We start from the raw sequence: 13881 nt of genomic DNA on the forward strand, positions 1-13881 counted from the left end.
TTTAAAAAATGTGAATCTCATGCAGAGACATCCTCAAAGACATGCTCAGAATAATGTTTAACCAGGTATTTGGGCACGCCATGTCCCAGCAGGTTGATACAGGATACTCAACATCACAGAGACCATTTTTATAAATATAAATACAATTAAAGAAAATTGAAAGTTGCAGTGAGGAAGCTTCAACGGTAGATGTGCCTTGCAGGGAGGCCTGAGCTCACTTGCCGGGACCATGCCCAGAGCCCTCTCCCCTTGCGTGGCCCAGCTTCTCTAGATTCCTAAGACTGCTTTTAGCTAGTCAAATGCCCTTCATTTTCAGAGCAACATTCAAGTTCCACTTGATAGGTTGACTGAACAGGCAGGATTCTCTGAGATCATCTGCACTAGGGATTTTCTAACATGGTCTATGTCATGGTCACATGGAAAATGATACTATTTGTACAGCACACAGAGAACATGGTGAAGCTGCTTGTGGCCACAGGGAAGTGGCCGGGGGCGGGGGGGGGGGCCCTCTGGCCACCTTGAGCCCACCAGCTGACTCCCCCAACTATGGGAATACATTAGCCGATCTTTGCCACATGGTTGAAAAAAGCCTGATTTAGCCCAAGCCATCTATTTTACAGATGGGAATACTGAGGCCCAGAGAGGGAAAAGCAGGAGCAGAGCACACCGTTGGTGGCCGTGCATGGCTCCAAATTTCTGAATTATTCATTAATCATTTGCCACAAGTTGCCAGAGATGATGCCTTGTGTGTGTGTGTGTGTGTGTGTGCGCATGTGTGTATGTATATATATGCATGGCCTCTTCCCCACTAGGTTATCAATGGTCTGGGGACAGAGTCTTTGCCATGTTCTCTTTCTTTTCTTCACACTCCAAGTCAGCAAGCATAATGGCTTGGACTTATCTCTGTATTGAAGTATAAATGAATAACCATCCATCCATAACCTTGAAAGTAAACTACGGTGTACTCCTATGTCAAGTGTCCCTTCTGCCGGAAAGCATCCCCTGATGTCCCTGGCTATAAATAATCTGCTTTGTTTGACCCTCCAGAGAGTCCTTTTCATGACACCTGAGTGCTTTTATGACTTTCTCCCTTATACTGGAGTCACAGGTGAATGCATTCCATTGTCCTTTCCAATAATACAGCCACTTTGAAAGGAGAGTGACGTGTGGTTCATGAAACAGAGTGGCATTGACTTAGCCGACATCTGATTCGTGTTCAGCGTATTTCGAGGAGGGCCGATTGCATATCAGACATTGCTCGTAGTCTGTTGGCACAGGGGCTCATGTTGATCTCGGCAGCCCTGTGAGGTGGCCGTGACATGTTAGCTTCCTCTTATGGGCCAAGGAAACTGAGATTTGAAGAGTGAAGGTACTTATTCGAGACAGTTTTAGTTGAGGCCAAAACTTCTGGCCCCAAGTCTCCCACCCTTTGCACCAGCCCGGGATGCGTCCTTCTGACCTTAGCTATTGGTGGAACCAATATGCAAGCCAAGAAGAAGTGAGCTAGTTAACTCAGAGGCAGATAAACGCCGGACGTTAAGTCATGTGTGATTTTTGTTACTGGTCATAAAAGTACCTTCGTACTGGAGAAAAATGAAAAGAATGTTTGCATTCGTGGATGCGTTCTGCTTACCTCCCCTTGTCCCCTGGAATGTCTGCAAGTTCTATTGAAATGTGACTTTCAGATGCGAGAATGTCTTGCTCCCCTGGTTTCTACCACAATGAAAACGAGAATTTATACCTTTTCATTTGGATGTTAATCAGTTTCGCTGATAAGTCTTGCCATTTAGGAGGTAAATCCAATCAGCTTCTGGTCTCTGGGAGGCCTGGTGGCCACCGCTCCCTGTGTGTGTGTGTGCACGCGTGTGTGCATGTGTAGGGGGCAGGGCAGTGAACGTCCTGCTTTAGTTTTCTGCCCTACTTTCTTATTTCTCATAGCAATAATTGACCCCTTCCATGGTAAAGACCCTCCAAAAGTAAAGACCACCCAGTTAATTCCTGACTCTAATCAGAGCCCAAAGCCCCTAATCATGCTTCTGAGTTTGGTCATGGCAAGTCTCTTCACAAACATCTGCAAAGAAAACATGCTTGGAGGAATCTTTTGGTAGAGAACAGTGGCTGAGCCCCAGCACCTGCATGACAGATGCTTCTTGAATAGCATGCTCAGGCTCCAGCTCCCTGGGGGATGCGGCAGGGAGCGCCCATAAAAGAAATGGTCATCTGAGCCTAAAATCAATGAGATCAGCCTTCAAAGGTTCTTGCACATCCTCACCACAGCCTATGAAGATGTCCTTTTTTTTTTCTGGATGCAAACACTGAGGCCCCTGTGACTCAGCCCGACCACTAAAGGGGCTGGTCCTAGAGCAGAGCCTTTCTGGTTCCTATCATAACCTGCCTGTGGGGCAGGTGGACACTGCAAGCTAAGTGGAATGTTCCACTGCCCCCGAGGCCTGTGCTCTACATTGAGTCAGATCACAGCAACAGAGCAGAGAGGGCTGAGATACTGGTACAGAGTCAACAAGAGGGTTGTATGTTGACACCCTTTACCACTTCAGTCCTGCAGGTAGATGAACTTGATTTGAGGCATCAAATCCATCAAATGTCTGCTGGAAGCTGGCCACGGTGCTAGGTGCCAGGGGCAAGTGAGGGCTAATGCATTTTCTGCCTCAAAGATAAGTCTGGTGGAGAGGTGTTTCTCAGAATATTTTCTTATATCATGGAACTGGTCCTGGCAGGAGAAATCCAGAAGGCATTTACTCAGACCTTCATTGATCAGATACATATTTTGAAGACATAGTGTTTTCACACTATGGTGGGCACTGAGGGAATGACAGGGAGCGAGACTGTCATGGGCCTGGTCCTGAAAACATACACAGGATATTGAAATGTAGGTGAATCTAGACAGAACAGGGATACTCTCCTTGTAATATCCTAGGGGGGAAAATGTGTAAGGTAAATAAAATTGCAGAGGGGATGTTTATACACAATTATTTACCAACTTTTGTGTGTCTTGTTTCATTTTGACTGGATCTGTTTTTTCCAAAAAAAAAAAAAAAAGCATAATTATTCACTGAAGTCCCTTGAACCTTTCCTTGGCTGGTCTGGACAAGTTGGGAACTGTTCAGGTCTGCTCCTTCAGTGGTTTTATATAATTCAGGCAGGCTTTCGGACACTGCTGTGTCTTAAGACAGTGGAGAAGGGTGTATCTCTAGGCCCTTGCTTCTTACATTTCCCCTGCCTACAGATGCCTTTCTCTGTGGCTAAATGCTGTTTATTTTTTTAAGCTACAGTTCAGAGATCATCGGCTAAAGTCATTCATTCAAGCATTGGGCAACTATCTATTGAATGTCTACTTAGTGCATGCATAGTTCTAGGCTCTGGGGATAGGCTTACATCAGCAAGGGGAAAAAGTAGATAATAAAGGAATAATCATAATAAATCAGGGGAAGGTAATGAAGTAATATTTATTACCTTCTAGTATATTAGAAGGTCAAAAAAGCAATGGAAAAAAAATGGAGCAGAGTGTAAAGGGAATACATTTTGATCTATGCTGGATGTATTTTAAAGGTAAGGGCAGAAGGATTTTTGCATGTGGGACGTGAAATAAGAGAGGAGGCTAGGATGACTCAATATTTTGTCCTAAGAGACTGGATGGATGGAATTGTCATTAGCTGAGATGAGAAAGACTGGGGAGGGGGGAGGCGGGGAGCAGCACCGGGAGAGCAGACGGGGAGTTCAGTTTGGGGCCGAGATAAATTTGAGGTAGGCGTCCAAGTGTAGATTTTGAGTAGGCTGTGGTTATGGCAAGTAGGGGAGAGGTCAAAGCTGGAATTATAGATTTGAGATTCATCAAAGTAGAGAGGTACTTAAAACCATGAAACTGGATAAAGTCACCAAAGGCATGAGTCCTGATAGAGAAGAAAGGGCCTGAAGGCCTGAGTCCCAGGAAATGCCAAGGTGAAGAGTTTGGGAAGAAAGTCAAGGAACCAGCCAAAGAGACCTAAGAAGGAACAGACATTAAGTAGGAGGAGCAATGAGAGACTGTGATCTAGGGGTCAAGTAAATAAGACTTTATGGAACAGACAAGGACTATCAGTGACTATGTCACAATTGATGATGGTCTAGTAAAGATGAAGGTTGAGAACTGACCATGGGATTTAGGCTCCTGGAGGTCATGGGTGTGGTCCACTAGGGCCCCACCCACCCGTTGTTTGTCCCCCCCCATGTTGTGTGCTCCTTTCAAGATGTTCTACACAGCAGCAAGGCGATCTGTTCAAATAGCCAGGCCCCCACAAAATAGCTCATGTCTGCAAGCCTGGAGCCATCCTCACTAATTACTTAGGTAACGTTGGTGAGCACCGCTGGTGTGCGAGGACCTATCTAGATGGCATGAATGTGTCAACTGTACACTCCTCTGCCCTCAGGTAACTTACCGTCTAGGGAGAAAACCAAGGCGCCTGGGCTCTGTTATAGTGCCAGGAAGAGACTGAGGTAGGATAAAATTATGGAAGTTCAGAGCCAGAGAAATTTCCCCTGGGGGTCAAGCTTGAGTCCATGGCTGAAGTGGGCTTTGAATGTGGTCTTGAAGGATGGACAGGATTTGGAAATGAGAAGGCGGAGAAGAGAGAACTATTTCAGACAGAGGGAACGCTAGAGCAAGGGAGACAGCTGGAAAGGGGGCACTGAGCTGGAGGGTACGGTGTGGGAAGGAGAGACACTAGTGGGAGACGAGGCCTGGAATTTTGGCCAGGACCTGATGAAGAGAGTCTTAGAAATTAGAGGCTGGGCTTTATTTCTTGGTCAACGGGGAAATCATGGAAGGCTTTATAGCCGCGGAGTGATGTGGGAATAGCTGTGCCGCTTCGGAAGAGTCATCTGGCTGCGTGTGCAGAACGGTCCAGAAGAAAGAAAGAGAAGGACCTAAATTAGGGCAGTGGCAGTGGGAGGTGGGGGGAGGGGTGGGAGGAGGGGTGATGTGAGACACAGCACTCAAGAGTGCGGGGTGCCTGGCATGCAAGCTGGGGCTCTGGGCCCTCCCTAAAAACCACAGGAGCCGTTTGAAGTGCAGTGGCCTCTGCAAGTCACTGGTCACTCGTACTTGTCACCTCCGCCCCATCCTCATCTGAACGGGGAGTGCTTGAGCTTCACCTCATTAATGGCATAGAGCTTGCTTATTTTTGGAACTCTGTGATTAACACAGTCTCTGCCTTTAAGAAACAAAGGAGCTCTGCATTCCTGGACTCTGCGCCTGCACTTTAAGGAGGTAATTTTGGAGATGTGAGAGATGAGCGCTGCTGGCAAGGGCCCATCCAGGCCACCTCCAACCCTCAGTCTCTGATCTTTCTGTTGCGTCTGGGTGGATCAGCTGCGCACAGCATTTCCCGAGTTGTCGGGCAAGGCGGTTGTCAGAGCCCAGGGAGGGCAATGCACAGTGCCACCCTGACTGGCAGTGCTGTAGGAGATGCCAAGTGACCCAGATGGGGCCCGGGCAGCCTGCCTGCTCACTTTCCCTAGTAAATCCACCCCAGGAGCATGGCCTTTGTACCGGAGGACAGAAACCCTCCCGCTGCTCTGCGATTCTCCCAGCATCAGCTCGAGTGGGCTCAGACGTAGCAGGTAATGGCACCCAGGGGGATCATCACTGATTTCGGTGAGCTTGGAACCCCAGGCTGTGGGGGGAGGGGCTGGCCTGCAGCCAGCACCAGCTTCCCAATTCATGTGGCAGCGTAGGGGGACGAGCCTTTGTGGCAAGGCTGGCTTCCTCCTGAATCTGCCCATAAAAGGATAAAAGTGCTGCTATCTGGTCGGCATTGGGTAGGATTGCTGATGATAAATTTTTTAAAAGTGTGGATTTTTTCCCCCCTTTTTGCAAAGTGGGGGGGGGTGGGGGCAGGGGGAAGAGAGAGAGAGGGAGAGAGATTGCTTTCACACAGTTTCCAGCCTGTATGTGCTAACAGATGGATTCAGACTCATCTTTTATCTAGTGTTACAGAAGATAAAACTAAAACTGGATGATATGCTGGCCTCTTCAATTTACAAGAGGAAAAAAAATAAAAAGCTTTTTAAGGGAAGCCCTTATGGTAGAAAAGAATGGTCTAAAATATTGTCTGGCTTTACTCAAAAGGCAAAGTATAGCAGGACCATTTAAAAGTGATTTTCTCCCTCCCCCTCCCTGACTTCTCCAAAATATATGATCTCTGTGTCAGAAGTAGGCCAAGCTTTAAGGCTATCATGAATTATATATCAAGAGACATCATTACCCAAGAGTCTTGAACAAATGCCCCATGGTTTAAATTTTACAGACCTTTTTTTTTTTTTCCCTCGATGGCAGCAATTTCGGTCTCTGCCTTTTTCCTTAGATGGAAAAGGAAAGTGTTTTACAAAATGCACGAGGAAACGTTATGCTAATAAAGGTAATTGTGCAATGACTGGAAACTGCTCTGTTCTCTTCGGAAGGAAGCTTTTGTCCCGCGCACACTGGCCCTGCTCTCCAGGTACTCAGGGGAGCAGCCTGCTCCGGCTTTGTCTTGTCTGATTTCAGCAGGAGTCAGACATGCACAGAGCAAGGGCTGGCTGAGAGGGGCAACACATGAACTGGGCATTTGTGCACCCACCCTTTATGACAAAGATCTTGCCATCATCTGCATATCAGATATGTTTTCCCCACCTGTGTATTCTCTCAGATTCAAGAAGGGCTTTATGAAAATAATTCTTTGATCTGAAATTGGAGCCATCCACTGGGTAAAGAGGAAAGGGAGGTGTTTTGGTGTTTGGTTTTTTTTTTTTCCTCCTTAGAGCTCTGGAAGGGATCAGAACGTTAGCCCAGAACACAGGTGCAGAGGACACGATGTATTGGGTAGGGCGTCCAGACAAGAATGCCTGTGGCTGTAGGAAGGGATCGTCTCTGCTCCAGGCCCATAATCTACCTCCCAATTCATCCTTCTGGGGTGGGTATTTCACAGTGCTGAGCTCTCCTTTAGATAGCCCGAGAGAAGCCGGCTACAATTCTTTATATAGGCTTCTCATCTTTTTTTAATCTTTAATAATATTTTTATTAACTATCTCCTTTTATTCTTATTATGCTTTGGGATATGGTGGGCACACATGTTTTTAGCATTTTAGAGATGAAATAATTGGAAGCTGGAGTGGAGATGTAACTGACTACGGTCACTGTCACTAAGCAGTGAAATACACATACATCTCCACACACGCATATATGTGGTCTAGAATACAAACCTGATGGTATCATCCTGCCACTGCCAAATTATAGAAGGTGAACCCTACGATCCAGCTCCCATTCGGAGGGGAGATTCCTTTACGAGGCTTTGCTGGTACTCTGTCTTCTAGCTCAGCCCCTGCCTCGAGTTTCTGTTCAGGCTTCCCTCCCGCTGCGCCCCATCATGTTCTTACATCCCGGCCATACCCCACCGCATGGAGTTCCTTACTTCCAGAGCCTCATCATTTCTGTCCATACGTGTTGCCTTGTTGTGACCCGAGCCCCAGAACCCTCTCTTCCCACTCTCCTTTGCATGTTCCTCATTTTCATGGCTATGTTCTGGGTGGATTCCAGACTCAGTGCAGGTCCTCCTGTGAAGCCTTCATCCCCCAGATTCCCACCGTGTGGGTTAGTCATCCATTACTGTCACTTCCCATTGCAGCAACCGCAACACTGTATCTTAATTGTCGTTGCATGCGTTTATCTTTTCTGGTAGTTCAGGAATTGCTAGTGAACATGAGTGAGGCACCACACTTTGCTCTCAGAATCTTCATCCCCAGAGTGGAAAAAAATTCAGGAAGGTAGAAGTAGGCTGCAGGGTGGGCCTTGGTGGGATTCTTCCTCCCGTCACTGTCCCTCTGGGTGCACCCCAAACAAGGAGTCAGCCCGCCAGGCTGGGTTCGATGACTGTCCTGTGTACCGTTCAGGTGTGTGGCTGCTTTCAGACCCCAAGATGAAGTCCCCACTGCTGTCCCATTTATCACCTCCCCTGACCCAGGCCTTTGTACTGTGCCCAGCTGACACACTTGGGAAGGTTAGTCTGCAGGATCTGTGGTGTTTGATCTAGCACTGAGTCAACGAAGTCACTGGGGGAGAAGCAGGCTGTTAGGGTAGAAGGAACACAGGATTCAGACAGACAGACCTGCGTGAGAATCCCACTCCTGCCATGAGGGGGCGATCTGTGTGATCTCGGGAAATTGACCTAAGTGCTCTGAGCCTTTGTATCTGTCTCAGTAAAATGAGGGAAGAGATGTTGTATGAAGCTATTTTTTAATAACAAGAGCTTATTTTGTAAAGTACTTGGTACCTAAAAGATATTCAAACTATTGAGCATGAAAAAAGTCCAACTTCCACTCCAATAAATCAGATTATTAAAAATATAGCAAAATGGGGCACCTGGGTGGCTCAGTCATTAAGGTCTGTCTTCGGCTCAGGTCATGGTCCCAGGGTCCTGGGATCGAGCCCCACGTCAGGTTCGCTGCTCAGTGGGAAACCTGCTTCTCCCTCTCCAGCTCCCCCTGCTTGTGTTCCCTCTCTTGATGTCTCTCTCTGTCAAATAAATAAATAAAAAAAATATATATATATAGCAAAATGATTTTACCATTACTGAGGAAAAAGTCATCCTAGTGTTGCTTTAGATATTATGACTTTAAAAAAAAAAGAAAAGAAAAGAATTTGTTCAAGGCACAAGCATCAGAATAAAAAAGAAAAATCACTAGCTCTGTTTGGCCTTCCACGCGTTTTCTTATTTCTCTTAGCCTGGGTTGCCTTATCTCCGTTACGGGCATAATGAGACCATGTTGTCAGGGTGTGGATGTGAGAAATGAATGAGAGATGAGGGGTGGAAAAGGCCACGCGCAACCAAGGAAAGAGCTGGTTCTCAGTAAGTGGTTTTGAAATTTCTTTCCCTGAAGCTGTTCTACTCCCATGTGTGAATTCTGCCTGGATTGTAACTAGCCTGAGCTCCAAGTAGCCTTGGAGTTTAGTATAGAGACCTGAACAAGAGCATCTTCTGGGCACTCAAAAAAAAAAAACAAACAAAAAAAAAACCCAAAAAACTGCATCTGCCCGAGAGTCAGTACCAAACTCGGCAGCGGGCCTGGGGCAGCCCATCCTCTCCCCTGGGCCTCCAGCTCCTCGTCCACAAGGTGCAGGGGGAGAGCAGACAGTTGCCCAGGTGGCTTCCAGCTCTGGCATCCTGTGAGTCTAATTTATAGTTGAGTGGGTTGTCATTCACAGACCAGGAAGGGCCAAATTACCCTCATTATTCTGCTCGCAGCTCTGGTGCCTGAGAAGCCACTGGGTCCTGCCACATCTAGAATTAGCTCTGAACCCTTGGACTTTTAATTAAAGGGCTTTGTGAGTCAGATATCTGTTTTATGGTCAGATTCAGATCTTCAGGGAGACACGGAGGGAGGTCCTCTGTCCTGCCATCTCTCCTCCTTGAGAAATCGGCCGCCTCTCCCAGTGCAGGGACAGGGAGCTGGGAGATTCACGGGGGCCTTCCAGGCAGGGCTTGTGGCTAAGCCTGGCCCCAAGGCCCCACGGACTCCAGGCCCCAGAGGCTCAGGGACAGCTGATGTGTGGCCCGCCGTGGCTTTTTTCCCTGTGAGTGTCTGAGCTGTGCCCACCCCGGCTGATTCGGTTGCAGCTCCCCATGGTGGCCGCCAAGCCTGGAGTAGATCTTACCCAACACCCTTTCCACTTCGGGTGGCTTGTGCTAAATGCATTTACAATCCCATGTGGTAGAAGGGATAAAAGGATTGTCTTAAAAAAAAAAGTGGTTTCTGAATGTGTCGAAAGCAAGGCTGCCTGCTGTGTGTTTTTAACAATTGCCTCCCCAGAGGAGGGTTGAAAACCTCACCTTTCAAGTTGTTTCAACTCCTATTAGAAAGTGACTTTAATAAAGTTGCTCTTCTGACCACGGCTGCTGTGATTGCCAGACCGGTGATTATTTGTCTAACCCGAGTCTCCAGGGCTGGAACTGGACACCATTTCCCTCCCAGAGGAGTTGAAATTGTGTTAGTTACATTCTTCCACCTGGTGTCACCTTGCAGGGGAGGGTGTGCGCACGCACACTGGAGTGTGGGCTTTCGGGAAGGAGCACATCATGGTTTCAGACCCATTTGCTTTTCCCACAATCCATTATTGAGCCCATACCTTGTGCCCGGAACCGCATCTTGTTCTGGTCCTCTCTCCCTGTCTCCTGCATCACAATGTTCCACACCCATCGGCTGTCTAGGGTTCCTGTGAACTGACCCAAGTCCCCTTCACGTTTCTCCCAGGTGCCAGTGTTTAGGGAACTTGAAAGGGCCACTGTGTTTGAATATCTCCCATCAGGGTTTTTCAACTTCAGCACTACTGACACTTTGGGCAAAATACGTCTTTATTGTGGGAGACTCTCCGGGGCTTTGTAGGATGTTCAGCAGCCTCCCTGGCTTACCCTGGATGCCAGGAGCACCACACACACCTCCAGCTGGGATGGCCGAAAATGTCCACAGACATTGCCAAATACATCTTCAGACTTTACACTTACCCAAACACCCTTCTGTCCATTGTCCTAGTTTATATAAGTTATGCGTAAGGATTTTTGCTCCCCTTTTATAGCTGAGGTAATTGGGGGCCAGGAAGGGAAGACTTGCCTATCAAACGGTGAGTCAGGGAAAGAGCTAAGGTTATAATTTAAGTCTCCTGTCTTCCCAACCCAGTGTCGTCCTTATGGATCCATTCAGTGTGCTGGAGATGTTTAGTAACTGATTCTCTGGGAAAAGCAAAAACAAAGCAAACCTGATTAGGAGTCGTTACCAATGTCATAGTACAAGTATACCCACCATGGCTGGTTTCTTCTCAAAAGACATCCCTGACCCGGGAGGTGGGAGGAGACACGCATAATTGGCTCTGGTCGGCTGGTGCAGCAGGCTCCAGGATGCCACTGGGCCCACGTGTGCTTCTGTTCAGCTAGCTTTGCTCTCTTCTGGACCTCTTCTACCCCTCTCCCTCTTCCCCATCAACAGATGCACTTATACTGGGAGGTCCCATGGGGAAGCATTAGCCTGGTGAGGGCTTTGATCACCTCTTTGGATAAGTACAGAACAGTTAGAGTGGAATTTTCTCCCTCTCCTGTTAAATCAACATTTGCTTTCACAATCTTTCCACCTAAGGAGCTGCAGAAGCAGGCAGCTCTGGTCTTAGAGCAGAAAGCTTACGGAGCTCGTCAGTGGGATCTCCTGGATTGAATCAACTCCTGAGCAGGAGCTGAGGGCTGTTAGTCAACATCAGTCATATTGAGTGCGAGGTACCTGGAGGTACGAGGTACTGATGGCCACAGGCCTATTGGACATACCATCCTGGGGGAATGGGAGTAGGGAGTAGGCTAGAGTTTTAGTCCAGATATGAACTTTGACTTCTGCAAGCCTCAGTTTCCACACCTGTGAAAGGGGAACTAGCTTATGTCGGGAGCCTCACCTACTCAGTTGCTTGAAGGATTGGGCTGGTTGTCATAATAGTGTAAGCTCATCAGGCCTAAGGACTTCGCTGGTCTTGGCTTTTTCACCTTGGCCATTGTTTAGTGCCGTACGCTCCTTCTCTCTGGTCTAGCCTTAGACCTGGGGGAGCTGGGACTGTGGGAAGAACCCTCAGCTGGGTTATCGAAAAACCTGCGTTCTCATCCCAACTTTGGTACCACCTCATTACATAACCCTGAGAAGTAGTCAGTGTGACTAGAATGTGGGTAGCCCCACGGGAAGGGTGGGAGCATGATGTGGCATTTGGATTTTATCCTGAAGTCTGTGAGAAGTGCTTAAAGAGAAGACACATCATCGAAGTGTGCTTTAGAAAGTTCTTTCTGCAGAGCACAGGGCCAGAGTTCAGGCAGGATGAAACCAGTTAGGGGGTGGTACAACCGTCCAGTCAAAAAGTGAGGAAGCTGGGGCGCCTGGGTGGCTCAGTCGTTAATCATCTGCCTTCAGCTCAGGTCATGATCCCAGGGTCCTGGGATCGAGCCCCGCATCGGGCTCCCTGCTCCGCGGGAAGCCTGCTTCTCCCTCTCCCACTCTCCCTGCTTGTGTTCCCTCTCTCGCTGTGTCTCTCTCTGTCAAATATATAAATAAAAATCTTTAAAAAAAAAAAAGTGTGGAAGCCCTTCATGGGCACTAATGTGGAGTGGCACAGACAGAAAATGTTACGAGAGTTCAGAGAAGGGAGAGGTCGCAGAGTATCCGAGAAGACTTCCTGGAGGTGAGGCCGCTGCTGACTTGGAAGAATGGAGATGTAATGGAAGTATAAGTCTAAGGCTGCAGAACAGGGCAAGAAAACCACAAAACTGCAGTCAATCACATTGGGCTTAAACTGAGAATTTGTGTAAAGGATGGCGAAATAAAGGACCCGTTGAGGGAGGGACCTGAACGCTAAGCTTAGGAAAGTAGATTCTGTTAGAACACAGTGGGCCTCACAGGAAAAGCGTATTTTCTTGTTTTCAGCTTCCATAGGGCCCAGATCCCAGGCATTTTCCTGTCTGCAACTCCTACTTGCTTTTTTTGCCTTTGGCGAGGTGTGGGGTGCCTGGGACCCTGACGAGGGGTGCATACACTCACCCCCCACCCCAGCCCTATGCTGTTGAGGAAGGCGCCGTCCCTCTGAGTCTTGAGGATGAAGGCCGCACTGAATGCTGATGGATGGCTCCTGATTGCCTCGCGGCGGGGGGCGCAGGAAGGGGGTAGCTGTGCTGTTGTGCTTTCGCAGTCCCCAGTATTTGTCTGCCTAGGCCAGGGTGACCATGGTCCCCCGCGATAAGCCGTCTCCCAGCTGTTGCAGGTACGTTCTCCATCATTCGCCGCCGTGTTTACTGTGACCCTCTGCCCTTACTAAGAAGGATGGAAACGCACGTCAGTTTCATGACAGTGTGTCTGTCCCTGTCCACGAGGTGAAGGATGGCCAGCCTCACAGTGTCCAAGGTAACTGAGACTGGGGCTTCCCATGAAGCGTCAGGAAACAAGAGTTTTCTGGGAAATGGCCCGAGCCACGTAGCATAACCTCTGAGGCTCACGTGAGTGAACAGGCTCAGAAGGGAAAATGACTCACCCCGGGTGGAACCGTCAGGAATTGGTAGCGCGGGGACAGAAACCAGACACCCTCTAGACCTCGGTGTATCTTTGTTGGATTTGGATTTGGATTTGGCCATTCCGCAGGAGGGGATCCATTTGCACAGTAGTTTAGCAGAGGCCTGCCTTGTAAGAAAATCACTTTCTCAAATGGCAGTATATACCCTAGGTTAGGCTCTTAACTGCATTGATGGGCTCCATTGATGGGCTGTTCGAGACATCAAGAGTCCCAAGTTCCAAGGACTTCATTATACCAGTGGCAGTGAGTGACTTGCCCAATGTCTTCGCGATTTGGGGTTAAAGCAGAGACGGCAGCCCAGTTCACTAGCTTCTCAACCCACAGTGTTTTGCTTCCCTTCGGTCTCATGGCAAAAGTGCTGTTTCTATAAAACACTCAACACAGGCTGCCTAAAAAGTGCCCTCTGTTGGGGCGCCTGGGTGGCTCAGTCGTGAAGCGTCTGCCTTTGGCTCAGGTCATGATCCCAGGGTCCTGGGATCGAGCCCCACGTGGGGCTCCCTGCTCAGCGGGAGGCCTGCTTCTCCCTCTCCCACTCCCCCTGCTTGTGTTCCCTCTCTCGCTGTGTCTCTCTCTGTCAAATAAATAAATAAAATCTTTAAAAAAAAAAAAAGTGCCCTCTGTTGGGGCGCCTGGGTGGCTCAGTCGTTAAGCATCTGCCTTCGGCTCAGGTCATGATCCCAGGGTCCTGGGATCGAGCCCCACGTGGGGCTCCCTGCTCAGCGGGAAGCCTGCTTCTCCCTCTCCCACTCCCCCTGCTTGTGTTCCCT

At 48.5% G+C, this 13881-nt stretch overlaps 1 protein-coding gene across 6 annotated transcripts in view; it reads left to right on the top strand.

The window, feature by feature from the left end:
* The window catches only part of CYRIA (CYFIP related Rac1 interactor A), a 103459-nt gene that overhangs the window by 20952 nt on the left and 68626 nt on the right, over positions 1-13881 (top strand). Inside the window, exon 1 of one of the 6 annotated variants that reach the window (XM_081797168.1) lies at positions 4915-5616. The exons of the other annotated variants lie outside the window; for them this stretch is intronic. The gene's annotated coding sequence lies outside the window, so the exon portion shown is untranslated. Of the gene's footprint in view, positions 1-4914; positions 5617-13881 lie in introns of those variants that run through there. 6 annotated transcript variants of the gene reach the window in all.

Source organism: Leptonychotes weddellii, chromosome 10, assembly GCF_054177405.1.
Source record: "Leptonychotes weddellii isolate Sample4059 chromosome 10, ASM5417740v2, whole genome shotgun sequence".
Lineage (NCBI taxonomy): Eukaryota > Metazoa > Chordata > Mammalia > Carnivora > Phocidae > Leptonychotes > Leptonychotes weddellii.